The sequence below is a fragment of the Dromaius novaehollandiae genome, chromosome 2 (assembly GCF_036370855.1).
Source record: "Dromaius novaehollandiae isolate bDroNov1 chromosome 2, bDroNov1.hap1, whole genome shotgun sequence".
Classification (NCBI taxonomy): domain Eukaryota; kingdom Metazoa; phylum Chordata; class Aves; order Casuariiformes; family Dromaiidae; genus Dromaius; species Dromaius novaehollandiae.
The window spans coordinates 38,825,802-38,849,998 of NC_088099.1; the positions used below are offsets into that span (position 1 = coordinate 38,825,802).

Sequence of the window (24,197 nt, forward strand, 5' to 3'; positions counted from 1 at the left end):
AAAACTCTTTTCCAGTTGTGCAGATTTTATCCTGGTTTGAAACTGACTCAGTTCCTCATAAAATCAATGGACATTCCTCTGCTGCCCTTAACAAATGTTGGATTGGGTGCTAAAGAAGAGAAAATCAGCCTATATAATCAATATGCACAGAGGGTCTTGAAATTGCACATTAGGAACACAGCTTGGGGCAAAAATTGAATGCTCCATAGGTTCAAGAGTCAGGGGACTGAAGATGCTACCAGCAGTGGAAAAGTAATTCCAATAAATATTGGAGTAATAGACTATATGTTAAGCAATTCCAGCTTCTCCTGTGGCCAAAATTGCTAGAATTTAATAAAATCTTGAACCTCTTCTAAAAGCTTTTTCACAACCGAATGAAATTTAATTGTGACTTATAATCTGACTATGCAGTTCTAGATTCAGAAAAGCTACAGACTATTATTCCCTATTAAATTCTATAGCTTTTACAAGCACGTGCCTGTGGGCCACTGAAATAGGGGTCTATAGAGGTTTTTTTTCCTAAATTCTTCACAATTCTTAAAAGTTTTTCACTGAATGATTTGCAATATGTTTCTTCTTGAATTCAGGCAGCTAGCAATTGATCCGTACACTGAAAATAAAGCTTTTTTATTTGTCATCAACATCCAGCGCAGCTAGAGTAACTGCATATGCTTTTTATTGTTTGCATAAATATTTAATATTAAAAATTCTTAAGAACTTTGCACCAGATCATGTGATATTAAAATATTCTATGAGTTAAATATATCAGGTTTGAATTTCCTTTCACACTTCTGGAGTATTAGTTCAGATTTTCTTTGGCATAAGTGCAAATTGGATTAGATTACAAGAACCACTTCTAAATTTCATGTGTTTTATTTTAATTGAATATTTCCCTATTTCAGTGCTATAAGAACATATAAATTATTTATGTCTATGGTAATATACATGAATGCTTGTCCTAAGCTGGAAACTTGCAATACAAACAGGAAAATAAAATGTTCCTCGACATATTTTTCTGTGTACACTTCTGTCTTGTTCCTCCTCAACTGTCCTCCAAACAATACAATTCTGTTCATCCTTCAAGTGCCACTTCATCTTTGTTTTATTGAGAAGTTTGGTATTTCTGCCAACATACTTTATCAAGATAGTGTAAGCTGAAGTGAATATGATCTGTAAGAGGATCCGATGATCCTGCAGTGTAGTCAGTAGCGTTCTCCATTCTCTCTCCCAGCAAATTGCAAGATTTAGTTCATATGGGAGCTGGTCTGCACCAACACTGCTATTTCCATGCCTGCTTGGACCTGGTTCTTGAGACCTGGTTACACATTAGGTTTTCTCCCCTTGTTGTGTTTAGATAATTATATGTGAAGAAATGAATGGTTGGTTCCAATGCATGTTTTTCCTTACGTTTGCCATTTGACTGCCTTAAACTTTGATTTATTAATATTGTTACCTCAGCTAATGTGAAACTCGAGCCTGTGAGCAGCTCTTTGGCACTTTGCAGGAATAAAATCAGAGAGAGCTTGATGCGCTCAGCAAATTCTAAGCACCTTTTTAGACAAAACCTAATCTTCGATCTTTCTGAAATTTTATTCCAGACTACACATCAGTAACTCTCCTGAAGCTTCTGTTCCTGCAAATCCCAGACCTCCATGCCGGTGTTCAGAGTCAGCCATGTCCAGTTGACCCAGTGACAGGTCTTTGTTCACCGTCCATTGCTGGGAAGGTCCCTGCAGCGGGTGGGTGGATGAGAGCAGCCAGCCCCTGCCACCCGCTGCAGCACTTAAGCAGAACGGGAGTCCCCGTCTGGAGGGGCTGCAAAATTGCCCCCGGAGGCAACAGACTGCAGGGTGGGTTTTGTCTGAATTGGGAATGACTGCGCCGCAGCCAAAAAGTTGCAGGAGAGGGAAAGGAGAGAATGAGGCCTTCCAATCCCGTTATACCCCCTACCCTTGCTTTCTTTCCCCAATCAAATTTAATTTGATAAAATAATATGGGCAATAACTGCCAAAGCTCAAACCACCCAGGGAATAACTGAGCACACACAAAATGATGGATTCAAAGCAGCACATAACATTTCTTAATGCAACCTGTTTCCCTTTAAATCATCATTTGTGTCTTTGCTTCTGAAGCAACCTCAGTGTATGCTGTCTCTTCAAAAGTGCCTTCTGGCAGAAAACAGCCTTGGTGTGCAGTGCCTTTGTTTAATTACTTTTTGGCAGAGCACAGTGAAGAGAAAATAGAGAAAATGAACTAGTTAATTCCATGGTCAAAATCTGTCATTGGCTGGAAAGTGGAGGAGAATCGAGTCCTTCCTGCTTTGCTGAACTGTCTTGCGTAGGATGTGAAATATTGCAGTCCTGGTGACTCTAAGTGAACATTAAGAGGAAGATTTCAGTTAGTTGCCTGCATTTGTGCACATTCACTGATGATGGTTAATGTGAATATAATTATCCCATGGATATACTTGGTTTACTTTCAGGCACAGGCTATTTGTTGAGATATGTAAATTGGGGAAAGGCAAAAAGGCATTCCAGGACACAGGTGCTTTTGCTGACTAGTGAGAGATATTTCTTGTAAGTTGAAGCTTTGCATGAATATCGTTGGCCAACGTGTGACAAGGCTATTCTATCCCTCCGTAGTCTGTGTACTTTCAACTCAAGAAAACAAATGCATGAAAAAACAACCTTCAGAATATCTTGCATCTCTCGACAAGGGCCTGGGTTTGTTCCTTTGTTTTTTCTCTATAAAAAGCCTTTCCTCGTAAAGCATGCCCTAGCCTATGTGAGGGGCTAATGCAGCTGGGACAGGCGGCCACCCCTCTAACCTATGGTCTAGGAAGAGATTTAAGGAAAGGTACAGCCTCTTTAGGGATGTTGATGGCACTGCTGCTGCTCGGGGGAGACTTTGGGAGACTGAAATTTGTCCTGCTTGGCCAAAGTGCCTGGACTCTGTATGAGAATAAAAACTGCGTCTTGAGAAAGGTTTTGCAGTGGCTGCTGTTAAACAAGCATGTTTAATACTGCAGAAAAATATGGGATGGTGATCATGTCTACAGGGGTGATGCAAAATAACCTCTTCTGCCTCTCAGTAACAAGAAAATGAAGGTAGACAAACCTGGAGCCTGGTTCCAGAAATTGCTGAACATGAACCAATCCATTGTAAATCAGTGGGTGCTCTCTTGAAAAGCAAATGTAGAACATAAAGCTATCTTTATTTTTCATAATTTCCTAGGCACTGACCGTGCTAAATTAGATCCAGTGAATCATAGTTGCATCAAGAGTATCCTCACAAGGATGAATGAATGGTGTGTGAAAGAATCTGATGCAATAGTTACTGTGACTCAGATTCTTGCAGCAGAGCTTTGCTGTGAGGCAAAGCTTTGAAGTTCACCAAGTAAAGGACAAAAAACACTATGAAGGGAATAAAAAAAACACATTCAAGAATAATGTAGCATATTGTGTTTGTCTTAACATCATAATATGGTGGGTTATCAGTAGTTATACCAACAGAAAAGAGCATCAGATGTGTTTATTTTGCTTTTGCAAAGTATCTTCACGTATCTCGAGAAGTATTGTTAAACTAAGAAAGAATAATTTCCCTGAAAACAAGTGTGATTGCTACAAAAAGCTCTGGCAGGAATACAGGCAAGAAAAAAAAGTCAGCCTAGTATCAAAGTGGTCCAGAAAGAGAGGACTGAAATCGTGGTTTTAATTTACTTTGAACAACTTCTTATCTGGTAACTTTTTTTTCATACTATTCTAATTCCTCTGGTACTCTTACCAAATTCTAAAATTAACTTTCACCTTATATGAACTAAGGAAATTTCATAAGTAGTTCTGTATCTAACATTGTATAAGATTGTTAGTTACTTGTGCTAATGGTACTAATTTGAAATATATTTTAATTTGATTTGAAAAGCAATATAATGAAAACTGAAATAATATCTAATGGAGTATATTTATAAAATACTTTCATGGCAGATCGGGGAGCCACTTTAGGGGCACACAGTAAAAGAGAGAGAGCCCTTGGTGCAAAAGGCTACCAGCTGATATATCTGACCTTGGTATGAAGTAGGAGGAGGATTAAATGTGCTCTGAAATGCAGTGACCTGACGAAGATGCACTGTCAGGCACTGGCAGAGCCAGAGGTAAAACACAGGACTCCTGAGTCCCCGTCTGATAATCTAGTCACGAATGCTGCTGTCTCCACCTGTATTTCATGCAGTGCTTGTTGGATGTGGACACCCCGACCCCGACCGAGGGTGGGATAGTTTGAGCTCAGACACGCTGCCAGCCAGCCATGGGCTCAAAGTGATGTAGTTCGCAGTGCGGGGACCCAGTCGTGCCTCTCCGGAGCGGGAGCCTGCTCCAAGCCTCCCTGGAAAGGTTTCGCTGACCACAGTGGGCTTTTGTTCAGGCTCCAGGAGAACGCCAGATAAATTTGATCAACAAAACAACATCCTGGGAAAATGCACGTGCTGTGATATAGCTACTCAAGAGCCCAGGGAGAAAGCTGGGCAGAGAGCAAGTGTCCTGCTCAGCAGAAGAGTTCAAAATTTGGTTTCTCCTGACTTTCAGTGACTACAAAATATTTCCAAATTCACCATGAAAGAGAACGTCCTCCCTACACACTGGTTTTTAAAAATGCTGGACTACATCAGATGCCTTTGCAATGAACCGCCCCTTTACTAGCTGAAGGGCCTTGGGAAGCCCTGGGAACTGGAACAGAGCAGGAATCTTGGAGCTTGGGCTGGGTCAGGCTGGGAACCGCCTCTGCCCAACCAGCGCACGAGCGCATGAGGTTTGGGGTGAAAAGAAAACAGCCTGACCACTTCTGCGACCTCATCAGAAAATGATGGAAAGGTGGAAAAATGCAGTCTGGAAGTAAGTATATACCAGCTGTTCTGAGGGATGTTATTTTGTGAATTAATACACAGCTTATCCTCTATTTCAAAACCCAGATATCTACCACAAGACAGTGGAATCTTGGGGGTTTTATTTCTTTTTTTAATTGGCACTAGTATCTGTTCATTTTTATATACATGGCAGGGGAGCCTGAGGGGGAGGTAGAATGCTTTCAGATCATCTGTCCTGTAAGCTCACTGGAAATTATCCAGTCCTCCTTTGCCCAATTATTTGATTCTCCAAATGTTGATACTAAAGGAAGACATGAAATTGGCTCCAGGGCGTGCTTAACCTTTTCAGTCCAAGAGCTCCAAAATGGATTTTTCATGCCAAATACCCAAGTTTTATTAAGAGAGATGTGCAGCGGTTCAGGCCTCCGTATATGGCCGTTTGGTCCCTGGCTGCTCGGCGGTGGTTTCCAATGGGAGTGCCAATTAGTGCTAATTGCACGGGCATTTATGTGTGTGTGCATGTGCGTGTGATGTGGACACTTGTCTCCTACGCAGACCATCACTCATGTCACACACATGATGGGCCCATCCAGCAGCTGTTAGATGACCTCGAGATGGAAAGCTCACATCCCACATCCAATCCCCAGAGCCAGCTGGGCCTGTTCCCTAAATGACTATATAAATCCTAATAACAGCTAAAGACGACGTAGACAGGTACCCCCGCCTTTTCTGCTGCCTCCAGAGAGCTGCTGCTATGATGTGGTATCTCAGCCGGTCCTCTGAAAAACCCCATGATACGGTGTTTGCCTCCACCTCACCCTACTGCAGAGGACGTGCCTCTCGGGACACGGATGGGGGAGCCTTGGTAGCTGCCTGTGGGATGGCTGTGGGCTGGACAGATGGCTCCAGGCCTGACAGCTGAGGAAGGAAAAGCGGTCCCTTGGTGCACTGGGGAAGTCACTGCTGGAGTCGGCGGGAGCGGGCACGGCCCTTCGTGCAGCACTGCGGCAGCTCCCAGCACACGGACCGGGAGAGCAATGCACCCGCTCCCGCCTCCCCACCACCTAACCCTTCCTCAGGCGTAATAAGAGTCATTTTCCCCTCCTCTGTTTGCTTTGCAAGTGTTTAAAGCGCAGCACCTAGTAAAACACCTGCACCCAGCTAAACCGGATCTTTGTGTCGTGCAGAGAGCTAACCTGACCTGTGTTGTCTTAAGGATTTAATCTCTTTTTGGTTCTCCAGGAGCCCCTGCAGTTAGCTCCCCTTGATGGTAACAGAGCCTGTAGTTTCTGATGGTACACGCACTGCACATTTACAAGTAGACACCAGTGGCTGTGCTTTTTAAAAGACTAAAATTGAGGGAGTTTGCAGTGAGAGTGGCCAACTTGTCTCTTTTTGTCATTGTTTCCTAGGATTGCAGCCAGAGTAAAAATTATTTTGATGGAAGATTTCCCCTTAAAAGCATTCTGATACAGAATGTTTTAAAGCATAATTTAATACATATTTCCACTGTTGTTAGTTCTTATGTATAAATAGATTAGAGCCAAACTCTATCCTCTTTCCACCAAAAATTTTAAAAACTGCCATTAAGGAAAGTTTTGATGCAATAGCTATGTAGTCATCAGAGAAACTATAATAAATTATTTATCACTATGTACTGAATAAGGAATTAAAGAATTACTAATAAAACAATCCATGCTCTTTAGTCAGAAAAGAGGAAATGTGGGATGAGATGGCAGAGGTATCTGGGGGATTTTTTTCTATGCTGCTGCTGATTCCTTTCTGCAGAGCTCTTCAGATAAAACTGTTATGCAGTGCCGTATTGTCACAGGCAATGAAGTAGCTCCACCACCTGGGGTTTTCTAGAATTGCTTTTCTTCCTATTACACTGGGTTTTATACACTTTATGTTTTGGTTTTTTTTTCTATAAGTAAGATGATGTTTTTGAAATGACATTCATTATAACATAAAGCTGCAGTGCAGGTAAGTAGTGATAATATCCAGCTGTTTTGTCTCATGCCAGAACTGACTCTGAACTAAGAGAAATCTTTGTTTTGTAAGTGTCCCATCATAATCTGTTGTTTTATAGCCCATTAAAGTCTTTTGAAGTCACTGTCCCAAGACACTCAGCTTTGCTTTGACTGTCTCCCTTCAGAGAAAGGCTCTGCCAGTGCTGCCCTGCTGATGGCTTCGACCAGACCTGGCCAAGGGAAAGCCAGCGGGCAGCAACACCCTCTCTGACAACCTCCACAGTGGCAGTATCAACCTCCACACAGGTTAGGACCGCGTGTGTTGGCTCAGTCTTGCCTGCCTTTGGACAGCCTCGCAGTGCCCTGATGTACTCAGGTCACAACCGGCTGCCAACTTGGGAAGGAGAAAAGCAGCACGTCAGATCGGACACTGACTCTGGAGCAAGATATCCCCCGGCCACCCGGCTCTCCCATCACTGGCAGACAATGTGGTCGTCACCTTCGCTGCAGAAATGAGGCCACGCTTTCTCCTTACTCTCCTCCCGGCCCCTGGCTGTCCTCCAGAAGACCACAAGAAAAGGAGACAGGAGGCAAAAGCTAAAGACCAGAGCCTACAAATTCCTTCCTATGAGTACGAGCAGCCTCTGACCTGTGGGGCCTGCACAGTGAGGGGGGAGAGAGACAACTGTGCCCCAGATGGGCTGAGAATATTTTCTTCCCAGTGGTTCTACTTTTATTTAACTCCCACTGTACATAGCAACTGTGTGTTACTCTCATATACATGGATTAAAAAAGCATACCTAATGCTACAAAGAGCTGGTGTTTGTTTTCCCTGTTTGCCAACTTACCTGCAGCAGCTGAAATTCTGCGTAGAGACCAAATCTATTGTATAAATATATTATTGGGCATAGCAGGAGATTTGGCAGCAGAGCGCAGGGATGAAAGAGGGCAAGGGTCTTTACTGACATCACATCGTGAACAAAATAAACTCTTTCATTCCATTTCGTATATAAGAGATGTTATAGAGGCATACAGGCACTCACTGTTCTGTTATTTTGTTATTTCTGTTCCTCTCCCAGCCTTACTCCCATCCTCCCTAGAAACGTCTACTATTTTTTTTCCTTTTAAGGCATTTTTCAGGATCAGAAGTGATCCCAACAGAAAAAATAATCTCTTCATCTACTGAAACTGTACAAAAAGCAACAATATTTTCAGTAAGATCACTTTGGATTTTAGAGGAATTGTAGACCTCTGTTTGCTAGTGGGGAAATGGGTTTTATACCACAGCAAGTGAGCAGTTGTTCCATTGCCTCTAGTCACACAAATAAACTATCACAGAGTCCATGACCTCAGCTCTCGCTGTGCGTTGTCATAATGATCGGTTCACTAGTTTGATTAACTGAAGGACCAGTAAGTTTATGTCCCCAAAACCAATGAAACTTAAGTCAATGGGAGAAAGAAGTTGTCTAGCGGAGGACACACCATTCATTCCACTTTGATAGCAGTGCCCTCAGGACTGCACCTTGTTTTGTCCAGAGGAGAGCAGACCCTTGGCTTCATTCAACAGCCACACTTGCTCCACCAAGGTGACAGCTTTCGGGTTGCATCCTAAACCTAGGGGCATGTGTACCAGGTCCAGAGGCAGCTCTCGCTTTCCTCCATAAGAGGTTACCTCCAGGCCCAGTGACTATCCTTAGGTCCTATCCTTTTCCCACACCTTCAATGACTTCCGCCATTTCAGATGAGTTCTAGAGGCTCCCTCGGCTGGTTCTTGCAGCAGAGCAGAGGAAGCATTGGCTGCTCAGGCACCAAAAACCAACGAGAGGAGAAAACCTGCACTACACTGAATTCCTGCATTGACAGTATGTGCGTTATCAAGCACTGCTTGAACATTTTCCGTTCTTATGTGCTAACCATCATAGATAGTTTCTGGAGCATGGCTTTAACTGTGCTGTTTGCTCCTGCCATTTTCCTAAGTATTTTTCAGTCATTCTTTTCCTCAGACTGCTGTCTATCCCTGGGCTATATTAAGTCAGCATCCTAGCAGACCATCCAGCCCAATATCCAGTCTTGAAGACTGGGCTGTAGAGGAGGCTTACAGAGCCTCAGTACAAGGGCAAGGGCAGAATGATCTCATCCCACCCTTTCCTTGTCCCCTGCTACCACCTGGCAGGATATTGGGCATTTGCTGAACCAGAGGCTGCACCTAGGTCATTTGTGTTTAAAAGCCACGAACAGACCTATTCACCAGAAATACGTTTAGTTCTCTTTTGAACCTGGCTTGTTTTGTAAAAAAAAAAGTCAGAAAAAAAGCATTTCTTTACCCTCTCCTGAAGCCAAGTTGAGGAAAAGGAAGGGTTTTGATATGAGATGAGGTCAGGCTTCCAGGACTTTTTAAAGCTTCCTAATTCAGCTGATTTAAGCTCTAGTGAAATGAGCTATGTACAAATACATTAAAAGTCTCGGCTTTAAAGAACCAAAATTACCAGAAGCTTCTGCTACTAGAAAATTCCTCTATTACATATTTGGCAGAGAAGTGGCTGCACAGACAGATGACATGCCATTAGAGTCCATATAAGTAACCACTAGGGAAGGCACCTGCTGCAATACAGAAGATGTTGTTAGAAATGCAAAGATCTGATTGAAAAGCAATTTATATTCTAAGCAAATAGATAATAAGAGAAGACATACTGCTCTGTGTAGAGCTTCCTGCAGAGGAAAACAACACACACTGACAATGGGAACTCATTAATCCCATGGAAATAGTTAAACAAGATCCACAGGAAATGCAGATTTTGAAAACGTACAATGCTTAGCCAAAACATGGCTGATTCAGCTTATTGAAATGGAAGTTCATCCTCTCACTCAAAAAGTCTTGCAATCTAGAGAAATTCTTTGAATTAAGAAAGAGGAATACTGAGTCAAATTCAGCAATGAGATCATGTTCTTTCTGTGGCTGTATCTGCCTATGGTTGAATAAAATGAACATGTGAGAGGAAACTCAAGTTTCGTTTCAGATTTAATTATATTACTGCCTCCTACTGTCCTAGACGTATCTATTTCCAAGAAGGATGGGAACAGAGACAGCAAAGGTTCTTGTGTTCCCTTTTTATGCAAATGAAGTTGAATTCAATCTGTGCTTTCTACTCTATTTCCTTGTACTGATCCAATCTTGCTCCCACAGATGATAACAGTTGGCAGGGGACTGAGTCACGCCCTGGTATCATATACACAAAAGTGGGACTGTGATGATAAAAAGAGGTAAGATTTCCTGGTTTGTACAGCTCAACTCATAGGCTGGATCACAGGGCAAAACCCAAGCTGGAAAAGGACAGAGCAGAAAGCTTTATGAACATAGACAAGTTGAACATCTCTCTCCTGGTGGGGGAGAAAGAACCGGCAGTTGTGTTTAAGGCTAGCCCTTACGGAAAATGAGCAACTGAACTGATCCTAGCAAGACTATGGGACCTCTTTGCAAGGAGTATTGATTGCTGATGGTTCTTTTTATCCACTGCTCTCCTCTGGCAGAGTTATGCATCTGTACCACATGGCTGATGCGTGAGGTCACATTAACTCATGAACCGTGTTTAAATGTAAGGGGAGACTCTCGAGTGTCTCGCCTCCTGGTGGAGGCAGGAACAGGTAAGAAGATGAAAATGTCCAGGCAGAAATGGTTTATTGATGAACTCTGCACTGCACCTATCACCTAAGACTTGAAGAACTCTCCAGGTAAAGCGAGGAAAATGAGTTGTTGTTGTATCTGCAGGTATGTGGGGGTTTTTGTCCTCATGAATCTGCCTTTCACTTATACTTGGTCTGTGAGTGTTCATGTGATCTAGAAGTGTGGTTTCATGGCCAATGTTTTACTTGCCCTTTCTGTCACTGAGCCCTTGAAGGGTGAAACAACAATCCAGTCAAGGTGAAACTCTGGGACAGGCTATCGGAGCTATAAGGGGAATACGTGGTCTTTTGTGATCCTCGGACTTACAGCAGCTGGATCGTACCCTACGAATGTATGCTAGTGTTGGAACCTGTCCCTGTTATGATAACTGAAAAGTCTCATATAGGTTATGAAGTTGTATATAGGATATAAACGGTTTGTTCTCCTTTGCACTGCTCTTTGCTGTCTCTCCAGTACTTGTCTGCAAGAGGGGATTCACCTGGGGCTGTGGCAAATACTGTCTTTTTTCTTTCAAAAGCCTGATGTAAAGCTCACTGTAGTAATTTCAGTGATCTCTGGTAAGGTCCTGAGTATCCGCTCAGACCTGAGTTGCAGAAGAGATGACTGAGGGCTCTTTTACTTCTGAGTGCTTTGCAGACAGAAGCAAGAAAAATGCTTCCAAAATGATAACAGTAAGAATCTGACTGCAATCTGCAAGTCAGATAGGAACACAAAGAGCATTTCATCTCCTTTGTGATTAGGAGTGAGCCTGACACATGGAAAATAACCAGACCACACAGACAAAGGAACACTGGAAATAATAACCTTTAAAGAAGCACATCTGAAAAAAATAACTCTTCCAATGTTTAAATTTGCCTATTGAGTACAGATGCCAAACGCATTTCAGGAATAGCTCAGCAATGACTGAGTACAACATTTAATTAAGTGATTATATAATCAACCCTCTGTTTTATGAAGCAATAATTCAATTCCCAAGTGGATAAGCTATGAGGCCAAAGGCCGGGCAGTTTATCACAATCAGGGAATCTGATTACTGCTAAAGAAAACATAGGGACAATGATGTTATTGTTACAATGCTAGTTTAATTCATATAAAATTGATATGTCTCTCTCTTTTTTTTTTTTTTTTTTTTTAATTCATAACGATACATGGCCTGTCAGGAAGATGGTGCTTCCTCCATTTTCTCTTTGGAGGTAGCAGTTATTTATGGCCACACAGAACGTGTGGGAAGTTAATGATGTCACACAGTAATTTATTGGGGATAAAATTACAAGAGTCATTTTATCAGGGAATGATATAGTCCTCTTCCTGGAGTATAAGTAGGCAAGAGACTCCACTTATGCTGTAAAAGAGATGTCAGACAAGGTAACTTCATTGCTGGAAAGCTTTTCACTGTATTATTAATAATAATTCCATTAAACCAGAGGTTTGAGCCCCATTGAGCTGAGACTGAGAGTATACAAAATATATGATCAGGGAAATCTGATCAGCAGCTGGTGAAAATATGTATAATTCCAACAATATATATGAAGTTGCACTAGCCAGACAACTTGCTCAGACAACAAAGTGATGGAGACAGAATGACCAGAATGAGCTAGGGAATGAATTGCATTCATTTGTGGTGACTGGGGTGTGTTTACAGTTTTATTTAGCTCTTTTATTACAGATTTCAGGAAAACCCCAAATCGGTATAGGAATGAGCATAGAGGGTATTCTTGAAAGGGATTCAGAGTAAAGTGGATAGAAGAATGATTTACTGCAATAAGAAGAATCAAAAGCACAGGGAAAGCAAAAGGAGAAAGAACCAGTACGGACAAAGGAGCATATACCTGGGAAACCAACTGGATGTGAGGACAGGACAAGGAACAAGGGAAAGAAATGCAATGATCAGGGCTGATTAATATATGCAGATTGCAGTCTTCAGAGCTGAGTGAATAATTGCTTTAAGAGAGTGTGAAACCTCTTTTTTGCTGCTGCTATTGCATTTGCACAGGGTCAGGAAACCCATGTGCATACTCGACGTTTCTAAGAGGCAGCTGGGAAGATGTCCCACCTGCTTTAAAATATCAGGATGAAAAGAAAGAAAGAAGAAAAAAAGAGTCTGAACATTGAATCTAGCCTATTGCAGTAAATTCTACTTTTAGTATGGCTGTAGGATATTAGGGGCTGTATTACATGCTGGGTTCCCAGGATGGACAGTTCAATGGACTACATACCATGTAATCATTGATTCAGTGCCTTGAAATAGAGCTTATAGGGAAAGCTGCTGGGGGAAATAGCACTAATAGAGACTGAGACTGGTTACTAAAATGGAGAGAAAAACTATTAGGTTGCAATCATTTTATAGGAAAGTGTTCTTAAGTGCAGGAAAAGAAGTTTATGTTCCATGTAGAAGAATCCCTGTAGCACAGTTTCAGCTTATTAGTACTAAATTGACCACAGCAAATGAGCGCTACTATTGTCAATGACCTGGCATTTTATAAGCACACTGGGGCTCAGTTTTAAACTATTTTACACACATAAAGAATGTGAGATGGAAGATGAAAGCAAGGAAATCCACCCAGCAGTCTCAGCTTCAAAGACTGCTGCAGAAGAGTGCTCTCGCGGGTGCACACATAAGTACAATGAGATTTGCTTTGCTTCTGGAGTTTGGCCACTGGCACTGAAATATGAGGCTTGAACAGAGCAGTGATAGCCTTTAGCAAGGGTATTGCTAGGGCTATGTACGAGTTACTAAACAACGTGTAATTTAACCCTTCTGAAAGAGAGGAGGCACTGAAGGCATTTGAAAACTGGGAAGGTAATAACAGGCATTGGTGTGGGGGAATAAGCTGGTGCAGGAGACAGGTCCTTCTCCAGCCCTGTGTTACGGCATGGCCCAGTGTTTTTCTGTGCTGTGTGCTAGTGATTTCCTATGCAGAGTTAGTCTCAAGCACACAGGTCACCTGGCCTGACCAGGAAGGGGCTTCACAGCTCCCAACACTCCAGATTTTGAAGTCATGCCTCAACAGAATAACCCTCCTGGGAGTTTTGGCCTGCAGTGAGTGCTCTATCAGCCTCTTTTATGCAAGCGCAGCAAATCTTCTGGGTATGTCGCCATGCATGAGCCCTTTGTCAAATCAGAAGCCCTCACATCAGCCCAAGTAAATTTGTCCCTCTGTAATTATTTATTCTGACATGTATCCATCCACAGAGAGCTGGGTTGACAGCATGCTTCTTCATCAAGTCTTCAGGCAATTAGAGTATGTTCCTGTGATCCAGGAAGAGAGAAGCAGAAAATCTAAAGTACAAGAGCCACCATCTTGATGAACAGGTATCACCTTAAATTAGGTGATACTTGTTTCATGATGCATCTCTGGCTATGGCAAATACTGAAGAAGTGACCATAGCAGCAGCAACAGTAGATCCCAGGACACTGCTGGACTTTAGTGTGACATTTGATGAACAGTTTTAAACAAAAACTTTGTAGAATCTCCAAAACAGAGAGTCAGACTGCAGAGACTAGCCATACCATAACCTGGATGAAAAAGTGGGTACTGCATCTGTAGCTTACTTTTAACATGATGTGTTGCAGCATTCGCTGGTGAGGCTTTCTGTGTTGTGTCAATAATCACAGCACAACCTCCTTTATCTAAAGCCCATTGCCAGTGTTGATTAAACTCTCTGCTCAGTGAGTCTAGATCTGAAGTCTTGACATTCATAGGATTTCAGAAGTCAGCCTGACAATCAAATAGCCAAAGTAGAATCGGTAGGAGACCACAGGCAACATGGAACAACAAATTCTGATGCCAGTTTCCCCATGCCGACAAATATTTACATGCCATCCAGACTATCAATCAACAAGCAAATTTGTCAGATACTTCAGTGCTCTTTGAGTTCATTACACTTCAGCACTTTCATCCTCTAAAGCTCTAAAAATGCTCTAATTTGGAACTTGGATTTTAAAATGCACTGAGCTTCCCAGATACGACACCTAACAATGTTAACGACGTCTGGTTTAATAACTCCCAGTAGAATTTGTATGCAATTAATGTTCTCCTCCTCTGAACAGAAACCTAGAGGATTGCAAAACACACCATATGTTTGTCAGTTTGCCAATGAATCAAGATGTTTTTGCAGCCTTCTGAGTTTCAATAATTAATGGTAATGTCTAAGACCTAAACCACAATTCAGGGGCTCAGAACAGAACTTTTGCCATGTCCAGTGTTGTTCAGCATCATAACAATTGAGACGGTTCAGGTAAGAAACTAAACATTTGTATTAACTCCCATTTCTCCCTTCTGTCTGATCTCCCACGCCAGCTACTGGTTACCATTGCTCCTTCCAAGACTAGCTGATTGGATTCATGCAGAAGTCTTACTTATTATGCAGAGTAATGCTATTACCCCCAGTTTAGGATTTGGTCTCAAATACTTGAATGTTCAATACTCCAGTGTAATCTGCCTGGGCTGACTTGATCTTAGTGACTAAATGTAATCTAACAGTTTACGGGTTTGCAAATATGCTTTATTCTCATCAAGTGGCTCATTATTCGCTTTAGCAGACTATTACCAACCAATTAATATAACAAAGTTAAGTAAACAAAATAAATCAGTTGGGTCTTAAAACTGTGTTCACAAGCAGGCTGGCTGATTTTTATGAGCCATATTTTTTCAGTTATTATTTTAAAATGTAACTGCTTGAAAGGCTGATCCAAAGGAGAACACTTAATGTTAATACCTTGTATGCTTATTTCCTTTATCCTGGGATAATTCTTCTGAGACCTCCTTTGCTTCCATACTTGTGCATGAACACTTCTGCCTTAGCTGAGAATTTATGAGTAGGTTTCTTTTCTTTCAGGTGAAGATTTTGCTATTTGTTAGGCTACTAAAAGTGTCTTCCTTTTTATTGATTCCCAGATGATCTGGCCTATTCCAGTCTTTTCCTCAGATGGATCTAAATTTGAAAGTCCAGAAGACTGATAAAGAAGCAGAAGATTCCTTAACTATTTACAATATGCTGGATTGCTTCCCTCCTTTTTCTCCTCCAAAGCAGAATTAGTACAGAAAGTGTCCTAATAATAAGGATAAGATCACTAATACTATTGATTTAGAATTAAAAACATCAGTTGAAGTGGGCTATTCTTTAATTTTGCTCTTATCAAACTCATTTTAATGTTATTAATAAAATGGTTAATTTGTACAATCAATGAGTTTAATGTATATTTAATTTGCCGTATATGTTAGCAATTCTCAGTATCAGCATATTTGTAATAATGCTATTGATTTTTCTCAAATGCACCACAATAATGTTGGTGTCATGGTGACGTGAGAGACTCTGTATGTGCTTTAGCTCTCTAAATCATTTAACTTTAGTAATACTTTGCTACATCACCCATCCACAGAACATGGAGTATGTTAGAAACATTCAGAATAATTCCTTTAAGAATCAACCAACCAGTCCTGTATGAGCGAGGCAGAGGATACACTGGCACCCTTCGGACCACCACCATCCCTTCCATTCCTGGGGTAAAACCGCTTCCTAACAGCACACAGCAGGAGATGCAGAACAATGTGCAGTGGAACTGCCGGGAGAATTTCTGGACGATAGAGGGAGAAAACCCTATTGTGACAACTGTGGTGGAACATTATGTGACCACAGGCATTACACTGTGGAGCCTCTTTTTCCTTTGAACACTGTGAAGGGCAGCAATAAAGGCTTCTGGCTTAAGACATTTCAGTATTTCTGGGGTTCCTATTCAAACGACTACTTACTGGCAGTGGGGTTCATCTACTACTGAATTGATGTAGCAACACTTATAGAGTGCCCACTATAAAAAAAAGTGTTAATGCAAATTATGGCTTGCACCAATATGGCATAGTTCAGCTTGGAACTGGCAGCAGAAATCCCAGCACAGATAACGTCTAAATCCTATTTAGCTTCAACACAAGACAATATTATTGACATACAGCCCTGGCTGCTGCAAAGACAAAGTTTCTCTTTAAAGATTCACTATCTGTTTTGTGAAAGCTATATCCAGTCCACCTCCATATGGTTATTTTAAACTAATCTTAATCCAAACTGTTTTGTTTCTACTTTTTGATGGAAAGTCCGATTATCAGCTACATGAAAATGGTCATGAAAAATACCTGCCTTTCCCCAAGAAAAAGCAACTACTCCAGAATTGAAAAATTTTCACCATTCAGGCAGAAAATGAAACCTTTGAACAACATCCCTGTCCAGCCCCCCAAATTATTTTCTCTGGCAGTGCTGGTGCAGTGACTCCTGGGCCCAGGAGGACGAGCATCTCATAACTCCCACTTCCCGTTAGGAAACTCTAGGCTGCTTCCCCCCGTATTCCCGCAATGTACCACATCCCCAGGCTTCTGGAACGGAGGTCTGCAAGATTATCTCATGGACTGGTCTTATGGGCTTTCGTCCATAAGACTTGCAGTCTGGGCAGGATGCCAGGTCCACAGGGAAGGGTCGGGGCATGGAGAACCGACACTAAAATCGCACAGGAGGGATCTGGTCAGAAAAATTCTGACAAAACAATTTTCCATTGGAAACTGCCAGTTCAGCAAAAGGGATGGTGATTTTTACTCACCTTGCAGGGGAGCAGAGGCGGGGCTTCAACAGAGCACCATCTGCTTTCCTGCCAGTTCACCCTCTCCCCTCTCTCTGCCAAGCTTAGAAATTATCAAAGTCCTGGGGGCTGAAAAAGCTTCTAGTTCCCCAGACAGGGAGTGTGAGCTCAAGAGCTCTCATGGCCACAGCTCAGCCAGGACTCCCAGAGCTTCAGGGGTCCTCGAGCAGAATAGGGTCCCGCAGGGGGAAGCTGGATGCCTTGAGAACCTGAGCCTGAACTTCCCCAGTGATGCTTCCTTCTGAAAGTCCTGATATGAGACATTTTTGATAGTTTGCAATTGTTTCCTTCAAAAAAAAAAAAAAAAAAAAAAAAACCCTTCCAGAGGGAATTTCAGAATGTTTTGAGGGTATTTTTTAGTCTGAAATTTGCATAGGATGGACAGTCTAGCTTTAGTCTGGATTCAAACGGTAAAATATTTTCCAAAATATATTGATTTTAAACCAAGTCAGGGTTTATAACATCAAATTCTATAATTACTCTTAATTAAAGCTGAAGATTTTCATGGGGGCAGACAGACGAATACATTTCAACATGAAAACAAGAAGTCTGAGAATTTCTCCGATATGGACTTACCTTTGGTTGCTGTACAGATGCCATCAGGGCTTTTGGGTCACCCTCTTCTAGCCCCCTGTGCGTGAGAACAACCCATAGGAGAAGGGACTAAGAAGAGGATACCAGCGCTGGGTCAGTTGCCTGGTAGGGCCCTTAAGGCCCTGGGTATCCACAGCTATATGTCTGCTTTACACTTATACTGAGCTCTGGCTCAGCCCTTCAGCAAGTTAGCAAAGAAGAAAAAAGTTAGAAGTGATTTGTAGAAATAGCTTGAAAAACACTTGTTTTCCCTTGTTTTACGTTGAACAGGGCATGGGCTGGGTGGTCCATAAGTACCATCCATGCCACGTACACTCTAAATGCTGCAGAGCAGACTCCATCAAAATATTTTAAGTATGGGCATGTCAGTGTTTGAGAGCTGTCAGAGCTCCCAAATTCAATAATACAGCTTAGCAATTCAAATAGCAAACAGTCACTGCACTCACAATGAAGGACTGGGAGAATTAAAGTGCACATCCTTTACTGACTCCCACCATCTGATGAAGATATAAAAATGAGGAAACGCAGGCAGATTTCAGCACTGTCACACCTAGAGGAATAGAAAACTTGTTCTCTGCAGCTGAACAGGGGAGCCATGAAAAAAATGCTGTCACACTGCTAACTGCTATTATACATGCAAAGTGCAAAAATATGTTTAGCAGTGATATGCCCAGGATTGTACTGTGAGTTCGGGAAGTAACTCTGCACCTGGCATGACTACAATAGCCTATTGTGCTGCCGCTGCGTGGTGCTGGAGAGGTCCCATGCCAGTGGGGATGAAGTGCTCTCGGGAGAGGGCAGTGAGAAAACCTGTGACTGACTCCTCCATAGGAGAAGCCAGCAGGGCCTGGAGTGGTGTTAACAGCCAGTGAGGAGGAGGAGGCTGTTCAGAGCATCCTCCAGTGGAAATGACTGCTACCATGGCAACAGCAGCTATATGGGAGAGGAGGATAGAGACACCAGCTGTGCTCGGGTGATTATTTTTTTTTCCTTTTTTGTGGTAGAGGTGCTCCAAATGTAGTGCATTCCCTGTTGTTGTTGGGCTAGAAGATGGAAATGTGCAGATGCCCCTCTCCCAGCAATGCTGCCCTGGGTCCTGCAGCTCTGCCCAGAGTCCTGCGGGTACCGATAACACAGTCCTGAGCATGGGGCGCTCCCAGGGCCAAAGCGGCTGGCTCCTTAGTGGGAGCCTGATCTCACTTAAACTATTTTTACTCCAGTTCACTCAATAAGTTTAACACAGTTGCTCCTTGATTTCTGTAGCTGTTCGATAACAAGCATCACTAAACTTCCCCCTCTGTTGTAATCTATGGACTACTGGCAGGATCTGCTCTCTGCCACACTGCCACAGACCTCAAGGAGCTTCATCCTCACTCCAGATTTAGCCTCTGACAACCAAACTGCTTCCCAAGGCTATTCTGCCCTGGAGCTTCTTGGATCAAACTAAGCTCTTTGGTGGGGCAACTCTAATCCTAACTGTGATCCACTAAAAGTCAGGTGTGCAAGTCTAAACCAGCCATCTACACCCCATCTTCTCTCAAGGGCACCTGCAGAAGGTGAGCTATCCTACCTACTGAAAAGTAGACAAATGACACTCTGGAAATGCGTATCTTTAGCACTGCATAGGATAAATTGCTCTCTGAAGGCCTCTGTCTCTCTTTAGGCAACACACTACTCATCGGATTAAAGTGCAACTTTCAAAGCCTAATGTTAGATGAAGTGATGCTCGTCTGTAGAGTAATGGTGCCTACAGACCTACGGAGTCTCATTCACTTCACACAATTTACTCGCATTTCTTGCTCGCTGCAGTTGGGCTGATGGCTTACGCTTTCAAGGCTGCGCTATAGCCTCTCTCCTGCTCTGGGACCCCCCTGCCAGACACAGCTAGGGAAGGACCTGCCTTCTCATTGCAAGATGCCAGCTTCAAAATATAATGTGTTTCTCCCATACAGAAATTATCTGAGAAATGTGATTAGCAATTGTACCTACAGGGCACATTCTGAACTCCAGTTAGTGTGTGATTACCCAGAGAGTCCATTGAAACTCAAATAACCCATTTCGGTACATTTACCAATTATCATGCAAGGATGGGTAAGAAACAATTTGCTGTTTAAAATCAGCAAATGAAATCAAGACAACTTTCATCTTTATGAGTTTCATTTGATTTTCCTTTACTCCAGATGAACATCCCCCCTTAAACTAGAAGTCACAAGTGATTAATATATATTCTACTGAAAGCCACCAAGGGCAGTAAATTAAATCTACAGCGTGCTCTCTCTCTCACCCACACACACAAATGGCCTGGAAGCCCATGCAATGCTTCCTATTGGTGTGAGGCTGCCAGTCAGCTTAAAAGCTATTAGTACTGGTTAGAGAGTCACAGAATGATTTAGCAGAATTTTAAATGACTGCTGCAGCAGCTTGTTCCACACTAGAGACTGGAGCAGTTTGTGGAAATGCAAGTGGAAAAAGCTTATGAATTTAAAGTTATTTGACAGGTATCTCTATTTCTTTTTCTGAAGGATCCTAATTCATGCATATACACACCATCTTTTCATAATTTACTTTTGAACTTCCTGTTTTAAAGACTGGTCAGACATAATGTAAATGCTGCTAATTTTCACCATTTCTTTCAGTTATCTATGCTTGCAGTTGCTGTGCAAATGAGTGTTTTCAGAAGGATCACAGATCCACTAACATATCAAAGGGGAATTCTAGTAATAAGTGACAGCTGTACATTGTGTACATTGCAATGATCTGTGGTCTGGGTCTGCCAAAAGCACATGCAGCTGAAAGTCTACTATAGTCAAACAGAGACACCCTGAAAACCCCTAGGTCTATTCTATTTTCTATATTTCTATTATATGAAAGGAAAATATCTAACGGCATATATATTTCTTCTGTTCATACAGCTGGTCTTTACAGGATCTTTCTCATCAGCTGACTGGGAAGAAAAAAATCGCATCAGCACAGAAGACAGACTTTAATTTGGATTTTGGACCTTGAAGTTCCTGCTTTTCCCAGTGAAGCTCAAATACCATAAGAATATGGGGATCAGCAGGTGAGGATGTGAGAAAAGGGACATGTTGTCATCTTTTAGATGTGACTGCACAGAACTTTAAACTGAATTGGCAGTTTGTAGTTTCCACCCAAAGTGGCAGATCAGACTAAAGACTATGACAGAGTATAAGTTTGCCCAGTCCCACTAACCTCATGCGCTGTCTTGGCAAGGACTCTATGCCGCTAGGTTACTCAGGTTAAGAAGGAACCTTTTTTCTTTTGAATGAAGGCAGGCCCTGTCTGCATGGGAGAGGTCCTCTCATGTTTGTGCATGCAACCTTGGGTACGATCCTTTCTCTGAAGTGCAAGCTAGGCTAGCTAGATCACATGCAGATGCTAGCATTTTTGGCTCCCTAAGATTCAATACGGACCAATTTTGAATCTGTGAATGTACAGCAAGAGAAAAACCTCACATTCACATGGAAGACTTACATTTTTCCTGGAGGAATCCAGGCAGAGAAAAGAGAATGGGTAGGTGAAAAAAGCTTGTACGTTATACGAAGACATTTTTCCCTTCTCATTTGGCATGACCAAATGATTTATAACAATGCTTTCCTATTTATCTTGGAGTTAGCTTGTTTGGTTTTAGTATTTGGTATAAATAAATGGACAGGATTTGAAATCATAACCTCTATTTGTCAAGAATTGCAAAGGATCAGCCACAGAGAAGGGGGAATGTTGATTTCTCAGACTCCATAAACCTCAGGCATTTAGTAATGGCAAGGTGGGTTTTGTGAGGGCTTCTCCATCTCAGTTCTGCCAGCCAGTGAGGTCTTGTGCCGCACAATAAAAGCATTTAAAATGATGAGTAGTGAGGTTGTTACTCAGGTGGGAACAGGCTGTTTTAGATGTCTAGCCTGGTTATTCCATGCCACATTCATTTCTGTACCATGCTAATTCCTACCAAAACATGCCACTGTTGAGGGATGCAGTCCCTCTCCTAGCCTTTCTGGTGCCAGCCCACCCTCAGACTGCCTTCCGATCCTCCTTTGTACTGTGACACCCACCTCCATCTCCTTTCTCTACTTCTGCTTGTCTTCAGGCTGGTCTCACCTGCATGTGATCCAGTAGGCATGCTCACAGACTGACAGAAGTATGATCTAGCTGGATTTAGCTGAGAGAAGATTAAGAGGAATGGTTTTCAAATTTTCATTTTTTTCCCCAGCTTTATACAGAGCCCACAGAACCTGGATTTGCAGATAGTTTCTTCCCTTTTCAGTACAGAAAACAATATGAGCTATAGGTTAAAGCAACTGAGCTAGGAAGGCAGTTTCCTCATGAAACCCAGCCTCAGAGGATGCTATGATGTTTTCAACACATCACTATGAAGTTCTTGGTATAACTCATATTAAACGCACTGTCATATAAAAGCTGGATCCACTGACCATTTCTGTCAACATAAAGACTTCAGATGGCTTTGGATTAGACCCTTAAAACACTCAGCATGAGAACCCATAATCCCCCAGTTAGTCCCCAATCTCTGACAGGGATATTTTTTTGTTACAGAGAGAGGCTGGAGAGTGCTACAGCAAGTAGTGACGTTATCTAAAGCTCTCCTGTTTAATAGCATTTCTTTTCACAGAGCAGCAGGATTTCACCAAAGCTTCCTCTCACCGGCTCACCCACAGAAAGCCATGGGCCTGATCCTTAGAGGTCTCATCATCCTTTGCAGAGACTGGAGAAGTCCACCAAGTCCCAAAATCAAATATCCACTCTTTCCATCACATGCACTGAAAGTCCTGACACCCCACACTTGTCAGAGTAATTCAAATTCAATCAAATACCCCCATAAACTCTATTGAGTGTTTTTTTTTCTCCCCTTTTGACTTTCAGCTTCCACCTCGCCTAGGACTGGTGCCCAAAGCCCCTTCCCTGAGTGAAGGCAGCTGGAGGAGATGCACAGGCACCCCCAGACCAGCAGCAGAGCAAACCCTCCAGCCCATGGTGAGCAACATGCCAGCTGCCCCAGGCCTTCTCACAGTTGAGAAATGTGTCACAGGGCTGGCTTTGGCTTGGCTCTAACTTCACATTTTCTGACTTGGCCAAGTCATTTCTTCGTTTTCCTTGTTATTGCCTCTTCCTTTTCTTGATACGATGCCATAGAGTTTTCTGTCTCAGAGCCAAAGGCAATTACACAGACTCTTCTGATCCCATGGTATGGGGAATGTAATAACCATCCCAGGAATCCATCTGACATTAGTCTTAAGGCTTCCTTGCTAAAGCACACAAATATGGCTTGAAGGAGGTGATGTGAATAGGACTCCACATTTTTTTAATTTCATGCAACAGAGAGAGTTTTCTTTTTCATTCCTTTGACTGTAGAGGTGTGCCAGCTTTAGGTAGGTGTGACCTTACAGATAAAAAAGTGTGAAAAAGACCACCAAATCTATTTTCAAGATGTAAGTGTCAAATCTCCATAATTAAAGTCACTGGCAAATTTCCCACTGTTGGAAACAGTGAAAGATCAGGGTTATGACATCTTACAGAAGAGAATATATTCTCATTTATGTCTTTGCTGTGGCCTACTAATGGGTCTCTTTGTGGTTAACATTTTCTAGGTTAACTTTCTGAAAGTTTGAATAAAGACAGCAAGTCAACATCCAGGGTCCAGGCTTCAACAGCTGAAGGAAGAGTAGCTAAAGAAAGATTAGGACATGTGTAATACAGAATATTTGGGGAAAAAGAGCAGTTGCAAGAATACAACATCTCTAAGCTAAAATAAGTGCCGATTTTATAATCAGATATAGAGAGGCCAATCTCCTCTCTCTCTCTCTATATATATATATATGTATACATATATACATATTCCAGACTACAAAAACTGTAAGAAAGTGCTGACTACATTTCAACCAATGTACATATGCATATCACTTGAAGAGAGGTTGGATTCCATTTCTACCGAGAAAATCAGTTAAGCATGTGAAACATGCAGGTACCATTTTAGTGTGGTTGTTAGCTTAAGCAGCCTTGAACCATACCCATACAGGTAATCTATGCAGTTCTCTGCACATTCAAAGCTCCAGGGCCAGGACCTTTTCTGTCATGGAACCATTTGGTTTTGCTTTAATATTTGAGTCTCTCCAGCTGACCATTTTGTGACAAAAATGAGCAGGTAGGTTAATTTTAGGCCTAGAGAATCATTAGCCAGTAGCCTCTGGCTGGCCATCACAAATTTCCCTCAATTAAAGCAGTCCTCAGGCCGCTCCAACCTAGCCTTGAGTCAGAGGCTAGGTCAGGCTTTCTCAGCCAGTTTAGGCTGATTTTCACTTCGATCTTCTGCCTGTCCAAACTGAGGCAGGCCTCAACAAAACAGAGCTGGAATTGCTGAGGATAACATTTGTGAAATCACATTTGTTTTATAACTCTGTGACAGTCATACTGGTGTGGGAGAGGAGATCCTACATATCC

General features: G+C 42.3%; 1 long non-coding RNA gene across 1 annotated transcript; it reads left to right on the plus strand.

Annotated features, from left to right (window-relative positions):
• Positions 1–10,118: 10,118 nt before the first annotated feature.
• LOC135327469 (uncharacterized) lies at positions 10,119–15,880 on the plus strand. Its single transcript, XR_010387631.1, has 2 exons — positions 10,119–10,594; positions 15,409–15,880. It is a non-coding gene; the product is annotated as an uncharacterized LOC135327469 (long non-coding RNA).
• The last annotated feature ends 8,317 nt before the right edge of the window (positions 15,881–24,197 follow it).